At 41.6% G+C, this 8,297-nt stretch overlaps 1 long non-coding RNA gene across 2 annotated transcripts in view; it reads left to right on the top strand.

Moving 5' to 3' along the window:
• Nucleotides 1–202: 202 nt before the first annotated feature.
• The window catches only part of LOC140001416 (uncharacterized), a 28,986-nt gene continuing 20,891 nt past the window's right edge, over nucleotides 203–8,297 (top strand). The window contains exons 1-3 of one of the 2 annotated variants that reach the window (XR_011806635.1): nucleotides 203–495; nucleotides 2,077–2,138; nucleotides 6,361–6,549. This is a non-coding gene — a long non-coding RNA (uncharacterized lncRNA). Of the gene's footprint in view, nucleotides 496–2,076; nucleotides 2,139–6,360; nucleotides 6,550–8,297 lie in introns of those variants that run through there. The other variant, XR_011806634.1, reaches the window with a different exon arrangement.

Below are 8,297 nucleotides of genomic sequence, written 5' to 3'. Positions count from 1 at the left end.
TAGTGATGACTATTTAAAACGATCAGATGTTACACTCAGAAGTATACATAGAAAATATTTTTGGAAAGATAGCTAATGAATGTGTCAGGACCTTGGGTGCACTAGTAAACCTTAATGGCCCTGACCAGCCTCACCTGGGCCTCCACCCACATGCATGGGTCTAGGAGCTGTATTTAAGCTCAGCCTTGGGCCTTCATTCTTTCCTTGACCTGTGTTAGAGGTGTTTGTCTGTTGTTCAGCTCTGTCTTGGGTCTGAAGCTCTGTGGGCTTGTTTGGCAGATCCATTGTGACCTATGGCTTGAAGTCAGACCTGCCTCATCACTGTCATAATGGCTTATGATTTGGGCTCTTGGTTGGATGTGAACAGCATCTCAGGGTTTGCACTGCTGGTGTGCTGTGGGACTGGGCTCTGCCTTGTGAGGCTCTGCTGCTCATGTTATACCCATTGGCTCTCCAGCCCTTCAGGAACATCTGTTGTAAAGAATGGATATACAGGTATGGAATGGCTTTTCATAATCATCATTTATTCAACTTTCTGTTTTATATTGATTTCTTTTTTTAATTGATATCAGAATTAACTCCTATCATTTGTGTCAATAAGAAAAATTCTAAGAAATTGTAAGGCTGAAGTAGCTGTGATTACAGTCTTCTGTAGTAGGTGTGAAAGTTATGTTTGGAGTATACTATAGAACTCTATCAGAGACAAACTTGGTCGCTTTACCCTTCAGAAATAATTCCTAGTACATGATATAAACATTTCATTTTGCACAGCAAAATTCAGTGTACTTCTTACTTTAGCCAAGTATAGATGCTAAAGCGGAAGCCACTTGGGATTTGAACCGTTTAGTTATTAGGGAAAAAAAAAAACTTTGAAAATAAAATGAAAACTAAAATGCCTAAGCCTATACAAGTCACATGAGTGATCCCAAAAGAAAGTGCTAGAAATGTCTATATGTATCATGAAACATGAAAAACATCTATTGGGTAGGGGGAGGCTCCCCATATTCCTTCTGTATGCACTAGAAAAGCCATAAAATGCATGAGTTCCTGATTCTGAGTGTATAATCAGCATGAGCAAGTCTTGGTAACTCTCAAAGGACTTTAATGCCCTGTATTTCTCCAAACATTTTTTCTTGCAAAATTACAGATTGAGCATCTTTTGAAGTAGAAAAATGACTTTACTGGACTCAGGCAACCTGGTGGTGAAGAGGGTAGAAAACCCAAGCTTGTAACTCTACTCTTACTTAAAGAACTGAATTTCAGTTTTTTATCTACTGTTATAGTTATTCCCTAACTTTTGGATAGGAGAAAATACCTGTTTGTTGTTTTTAACTTCCTTTGCTTGTGCATATAACAAAAAGTGTGGTTTAACCCAGCAGGCAGCTAAGCACCAAATAGGCATTTGATCATGGTGGAAAAATCAGAAAAACAGGTAAAACTTGTCAGTTGAAATTGTCTGTTTATTAGGACAGGAAAAGAAGGACTAATAATAAAAAACTGCATTCTGCATCACTTGTTGGCATATGCTCACCACTTGCAGACAGCCCAGCCTGTCCCTGAGCAGCAGCAGCACCCCTCCTGACCAATGCCCTCCTGTTTTATTGCTGAGCATGTTGTCATACAGTGTGCAATATCCCTTTGGTCAGTCTGGGTCAGTTGTCCTGGTCCCCTCTGAGCATCCTGTATATTCCTGGCCTCCTTGCTGGCAGGGCAGCATGGGAAGCAGAAAAATCCTTGACTTAGTGTAAGCACAGCTCTGTAACAGTGTCAGCATGTTATAGAATCATAGGATGTTTTGGTTGGAAGGGACCTTAAAGATCTTGTTTCAAAGCCCCTTCCCTGCTCTGCTGCAGATCAGAAAAACAAGCAAACAAAGAAAAACAACAGAAGCTTTTCTTCTGGTTTTGTCTTTCTAAGTCCTAATCCATTATCCTAGTGCCATAGCTCATGATTATTGAAATCTAGAGACTAGCAAAATTGTTACAAATGATTCTTTGTGCTTTGGATTCTGTTCAAAAACATAGGTTTAAATACAAAAACATCAACTGCAGATATGCACTGAAGCTGTTTTCACAGGGTCCTGCCTCTTTAAAACATGAAGCTAGAGGAGAAACACCTTTTGGAAAGTTAGACTACAGGTAAACAACAAAAACTTAATCACACTTTTCAAAATATTTCTTTTAAGTGTTGTGGTATAAATAATATAAACCAATGGAGAAAAGCTGCTGAAAGTGACAGTCATATATTAACGTTTTAGAGTGTCTTGTAAAGGAAAGAGCAAGGTCAAAGTGAAAGGCTTTATGGTTTACAAGTTATTCAGATATTACTGTTGTGTGGAGACTATCAATTGTTTCCTCAAGTTTAAGGTTTACAAGCATAGACATCTTTCCTCCAGTCAGGGTAATCAGGAGGAAGCAGACTAGTAATGAAATTCCTGTGTCCAACTGAAAAGTGAACTATCCAAAATGATGTCTCTCCAAGGGAGGGAAAATGTTAGTTATCTAACTTTCAAAGGTAGATGTGAATTCAATTATTGCACAAATAATTATGGATATTTGATAATCACTGTATTTTGGAAGTTATGCAGGAAGCACTGTGAATCAGCTCTTCGACTTTCTCAAATCATTAGGGAACGGTGCAGTCTGTTTATAGAATCATAGAATATCCTGAGTTGGAAGGGACCCTTAAGGATCATCAAGTCCAACTCTTGACACCGCACAGGTCTACCCAAAAGTTCAGACCATGTGACTAAGTGCACAGTCCAATCTCTTAAATTCAAACAGGCTCGGTGCAGTTACCACTTCCCTGGGGAGCGTGTTCCAGTGTGCAACCACCCTCTCTGTGAAGAACCCCCTCCTGATGTCAAGCCTAAATTTCCCCTGCCTCAGCTTAACCCCGTTCCCGTGGGTCCTGTCACTGGTGTTAATGGAGAAAAGGTCTCCTGCCTCTCGACACCCCCTTACGAGGAAGTTGTAGACTGCGATGAGGTCTCCCCTCAGCCTCCTCTTCTCCAGGCTGAACAGGCCCAGTGCCCTCAGCCGTTCCTCGTATGTCTTCCCCTCCAGGCCTTTCACCATCTTCGTAGCCCTCCTCTGGACACTCTCCAACAGTTTCATGTCCTTTTTATACTGTGGTGCCCAGAACTGCACACAGTACTCGAGGTGAGGCCGCACCAGCGCAGAGTAGAGCGGGACAATCACCTCCCTCGACCTACTAGCGATGCCGTGCTTGATGCACCCCAGGACACGGTTGGCCCTCCTGGCTGCCAGGGCACACTGCCGGCTCATATTCAGCTTGCTGTCTACCACGACCCCCAGATCCCTCTCTTCTAGGCTGCTCTCCAGCGTCTCATCGCCCAGTCTGTACGTGCAGCCAGGGTTTCCCCGTCCCAGGTGCAGGACGCGGCACTTGCTCTTATTGAACTTCATGCGGTTGGCGATCGCCCAGCTCTCCAACCTATCCAGATCCCTCTGCAAGGCCTTTCCACCCTCATTCGAGTCCACAACTCCTCCAAGTTTGGTGTCATCGGCAAACTTGCTCAAAATGCCTTCTATTCCTACATCCAGATCGTTTATAAAAATATTGAAAAGTACCGGCCCTAAAATGGAGCCTTGAGGGACCCCACTGGTGACCGCCCGCCAGCCTGACGCAGCCCCATTCACCTTAACCCTTTGGGCCCTGCCCGTTAGCCAATTGCTCACCCATCGTATGATGTTTTTATTTAGCTGTATGCTGGACATTTTGTCCAGTAGGATCCTATGGGAAACCGTGTCAAAAGCCTTGCTGAAGTCCAAAAAAATCACATCAGCTGGTTTCCCTTGGTCTACCATACGGGTGATCTTATCATAAAAGGAAATCAGGTTAGTTAGGCAGGACCTACCCTTCACAAACCCATGCTGGCTGGGACCAATGACTGCTTTGTCCCCCAGGTGCGCCTCAATACGTTCGAGAACCATCTTCTCCATGATTTTACCAGGCACTGATGTGAGACTGACAGGCCTGTAATTGCTAGGGTCTTCTTTCTGACCCTTCTTGAAAATCGGCACAACATTTGCCAGCTTCCAGTCTACCGGGACCTCTCCAGACTCCCAGGATCGTTGAAAAATAATTGAGAGAGGTTCCGCGATGACATCCGCCAGCTCCTTCAGCACCCGGGGATGAATCCCATCCGGACCCATGGACTTGTAGGGATCCAGGTGGAGTAGCAGATCCCGCACACGTTCAGGGTCGGTTGGGAGTTTGTCATCCCCACCGTCCCGGTCCTCCAGCTCGGGGCACCCTGGGTCCCGAAGCCCATCATCGGCATTGAAGACAGAGGCAAAGAAGGCGTTAAGCGTCTCTGCTTTGCCTATGTCATTGTCTGTGAGGAGACCTTCCCTATCAAGGAGCGGCCCTATGTATTCTTTAGTTCTCCTTTTTCCATTCACATATCTAAAAAAAAAAACTTTTTATTTTCTCTCACAGACACAGCCAGCTTCAACTCTAGGTGTGCTTTGGCCACACGAATTTTCTCCCTACAAACACGAACAGCATCCCTGTATTCTTTCCATGACACCTGGCCCTCCTTCCAGTAGCGAAACACTCTCTGTTTCCGCCTAATCTCCATCAGAATGTTCCTGGTCAGCCACGCTGGCCTCCTGCCCCGCCTGCCTGACTTGCGATATTTAGGAATTGCCTGTTCTTGTGCTTCTAGGAGGCATCGCTTAAAGAATGACCAGCACTGGTGGACATCGAGGCCTTCAAGAGCAGTTTCCCAGGGGACCTTGCTGACTAGTTCCCTGGGCAGCCTGAAGTCTGCTTTCCCCTTATCTAGGGATGTGGTTTTGGTGGCACTTTTCCTTCTTGTTTACTCTTCTTACTAGATCTTGCTAATTAACTAGTTCACACATCACATCAGTGAGTTTGGACTGTAGCTGGAAAAGGTTTAGGGGAAAAAAATAACTTAGTTCCTTCTATTGTGATTACATACTGACTTCAGAATTTACTGTTTTTACTACATTGGGTTCCAGTGCAGAGTTTTGTCTATCCTCCCCCTCTCCATGTGCTGGCTGCACCTGTACATTTTTCCCCCTATGGAAAACAGCTCATAAAAGCTCTAACACAATGCAGATATCTACAGTTCTTTTATAAAGGCACAAAGCCAGGGGTGCAGTATTTCAAGAAAACCAAGCAGCTCCTCTAATCTTTTTGTTAATATGTTCCAGAAAAGAATTTGTATTGAAAGAAAGAACTTAAAGGCTGGTCAAGTGTATTAAATCTTTCTCTTTTTTTTAAGGCACTTAATGCTTCTAGCTGCTATGGCCATATAAGACAGTACTGTATCAGTAACTATAGTGCTGATGGGCATTTCTATAACTGTCTGGCCTTTACTCAGCAGTCACTGTAATATCATTTGCCTCAATTTTAATAAGAGTCCAATGCAAGACATAGGAAGTTACAATAATGTAAGTTTTGAAATACTTAAATCGGGAATTAAAACCAATAATACTTGCTTCTCAATTCAGATATGTATTTAAACCTCAGTTTCTGAGTGACCTATCAGTAGTTGACTAAGAAATACTTTCTAAAAGGAAAATATCATTGCTGATTGTTGTACATATCAGATTGCTGTTTATTTCTCATGACCTTCTATTGCAGAAATTCATAAGCACTTTCAAGTAAAGTGTTGGTGTTTTTTCTTATCAGGAGTTTTATTTTTTGTTTATTTTAATAGAGCAATATTTTCTGGAAATGCATTCCTTTTCCTCACTACCAGTGAAATCCAATCTTGAAATGTAGCTTTACTTCCAAATAAGCTATGGGGTAAAATTCCAATTGCTAACAGTATCCTTCAAAGTATTTGTGGACAGATGCTCAGTGTATTTCTGGGAATCAAAGCTACCTCAGGATATTTTCATTGCTGGAATGTTACCACTGACAGACTATTTTGCCATGTCTGAAACAAACGCATTTCTGCTTCTGTTCCTAGAAGCTGAATTTTGTGGAGTAGTGATAGCTGTGTTACACTTGCTCTCTTTATGACTAAAAGAGATCACATCATATATGTGGAGCTCACTTGTTATCATGGAATTAGATTTACACAATTCTAATGTAGCATCAATTAAGTAACAATCTATTATACACCTTTATAGCAGATAACAGATTATGATTTCAACTGCATTTAATTAGTATTCAGGAATTAGTTGATTGGCAAATTTCTTTAAAGCATTGTGTTACAATAGAAACAGCAATGAAGTTCAAGATTCATGAAAAGCAAGGTTCACTGAAGAGTTACTGCAGGGTTCTGGTGGTTTTCTAAATCCAGTTGCACACTTCCAAAGTACTCCCTAGAACGAATTACTCACCCTGTGTTCTCATCAGTGTTTGTCTGCAGACGAGCTTGTTCCTTGAGGATTCAACCCTGAGATGCATTTCTCCTCAGGGGTACCTGAGAGGTGTACCAACTCTGTGATCAAGGGGATGCAGTCTGCTGCAATCACTGGTGAGCTCAGAGTTCTTGTTTGGGATCACTATAGGATTGCATGGACATTGTCTTTTGGACATTAACTATCAAGGATTCAGGTCTTTTTCCAAATACTTTAAGAATCAGGTTGTGCGCTCCTCCTCCCCTTAGAAAGTAACTTTGTTAATCAGTCGTACCAAAGGGTCCAGTTGTGGTTGGGGAGAGGCTTGTTCATACTGTATAGACCTCGGATGATCAAAAGGTGTTAAAGGGACTGAAGCAAGAAATAAGGCTTCACTGTACTCTGCAGATAACAACGGAATGGTGTCAAGATAACTCTTCCTTGGGTTATGAAGAGAAATGAGGTGAGATGCCATATTTATTAAATCGACTGATTGATTTGTAGTCAAACTCAAATTCATTTATTACTGCCCATGACAGATTTAATGGGAATGGTATGCCTGGGGCCCTGTTGCTAATAGGCTGTCCAGTTCAAGGAGTGATCACATAGAGGCCTGCTGTGGTTCACAAGCCTGAGCAAGACTTATGCCAAGTGTAGGAGCAGAGCGTACCTGCCATAATTTGATTCTTGTATTAATATTTACAATTTAATCACAGAATTGTAGGGGTTGGAAGTGACCTCAAGAGATCATTGGGTCCAACCACCCTGCCAAAGCAGGTTCCCTAGAGCAGGTTACTAGTCTCAATACAAATTCAGCCTCACCAGCAATACAGTTGAAATCATTTTATTTGCCCTTTCTACCTACGCTTTCCTCTGGTAATGTATTTACCTTCTGTGCCCAAACATCAACAGGACAAACCTGACTTCCCCAATAGTGAGGGGTGTCACAGCAAGCCCTCGCCAGCCTGGGGCTGGCAGGGGAGTTCCTCCTCACTGGTGGTTGGGGGTGCCTTTTCAGTCATGGGATCTGCCCTGGGACTGCTGCCTTCTGGCTGCTCCCACCAGAGTGTTATCAACACTTCTAGCCACAAATCCAAAATACATCTTCATATGGGATGCTATGAAGAAAACTAACTCTATACCAGCTAGAGCCAGTATGACTTGTAATGGCAAAAAACACTGTGTAAACATAATGGCAAAAGTAACTGGGAGATAATCAAGATGGTCAGTTTAGTAGAGAGAAAGACAGGAAGAAAAATTTTATATTTCCTGTAATACTAAATTTTCACACAGTGCTACCCAGTTTTGCAAGCGCTATAGGAATACAACTGTTTCAATTTGCTTTTCTTTCATATGCTCTGATTTCTCAGGAAGGTTTCTTATAAGGATGATTTGAAAAACATTGGGAAGCTTTTTTTTTATTATCTTTCCTATCTTTGAAAAACATTGCTTTGACAAATCTGAGAAAAAATAAAGTAGTGAATCCAATAAGGTTATTTTCATGTAAAGAAAGTAGTGAGAATCAATTATATTCTAATACTTTAGCAGAGTTCACATCAGTAAAAATATTATTTGCAACTATTTTCTGTAATTTTTGCATACAACATATAGGTCAGAATCAAAGAAACTAAAAGTTTGAATCTCAAGCTGAAACTATAGGTAGTCATTGGAAAAAATGATAAAAATAAAGCCAAACATTAAATACAAGAGGGAGCTGTACTTGGAATCAAAACAGAGAAAGAGTAAGATATGTTACAATAACCAGTTATTTTAAAGGATCAGAAAATCTTTCTTGGACCATTTAAACTTGAAAATCTCATTTGAAAAAAGATGTTTTACTATCACAGCTTTTATGCATCCTCTAGGTTAGTACTTGCAACAAAAGCCACCAATGTCTTTGACTTTCTTAGAATAAATGCAAATGTTAAATCCTCTAAACTGTTTTTTTATTTT

The sequence above is a fragment of the Anas platyrhynchos genome, chromosome 1, assembly GCF_047663525.1.
Source record: "Anas platyrhynchos isolate ZD024472 breed Pekin duck chromosome 1, IASCAAS_PekinDuck_T2T, whole genome shotgun sequence".
Lineage (NCBI taxonomy): Eukaryota > Metazoa > Chordata > Aves > Anseriformes > Anatidae > Anas > Anas platyrhynchos.
The sequence above is the reverse complement of the archived record's forward strand: the minus strand, read 5'-3'. Positions and strand labels throughout refer to the sequence as shown.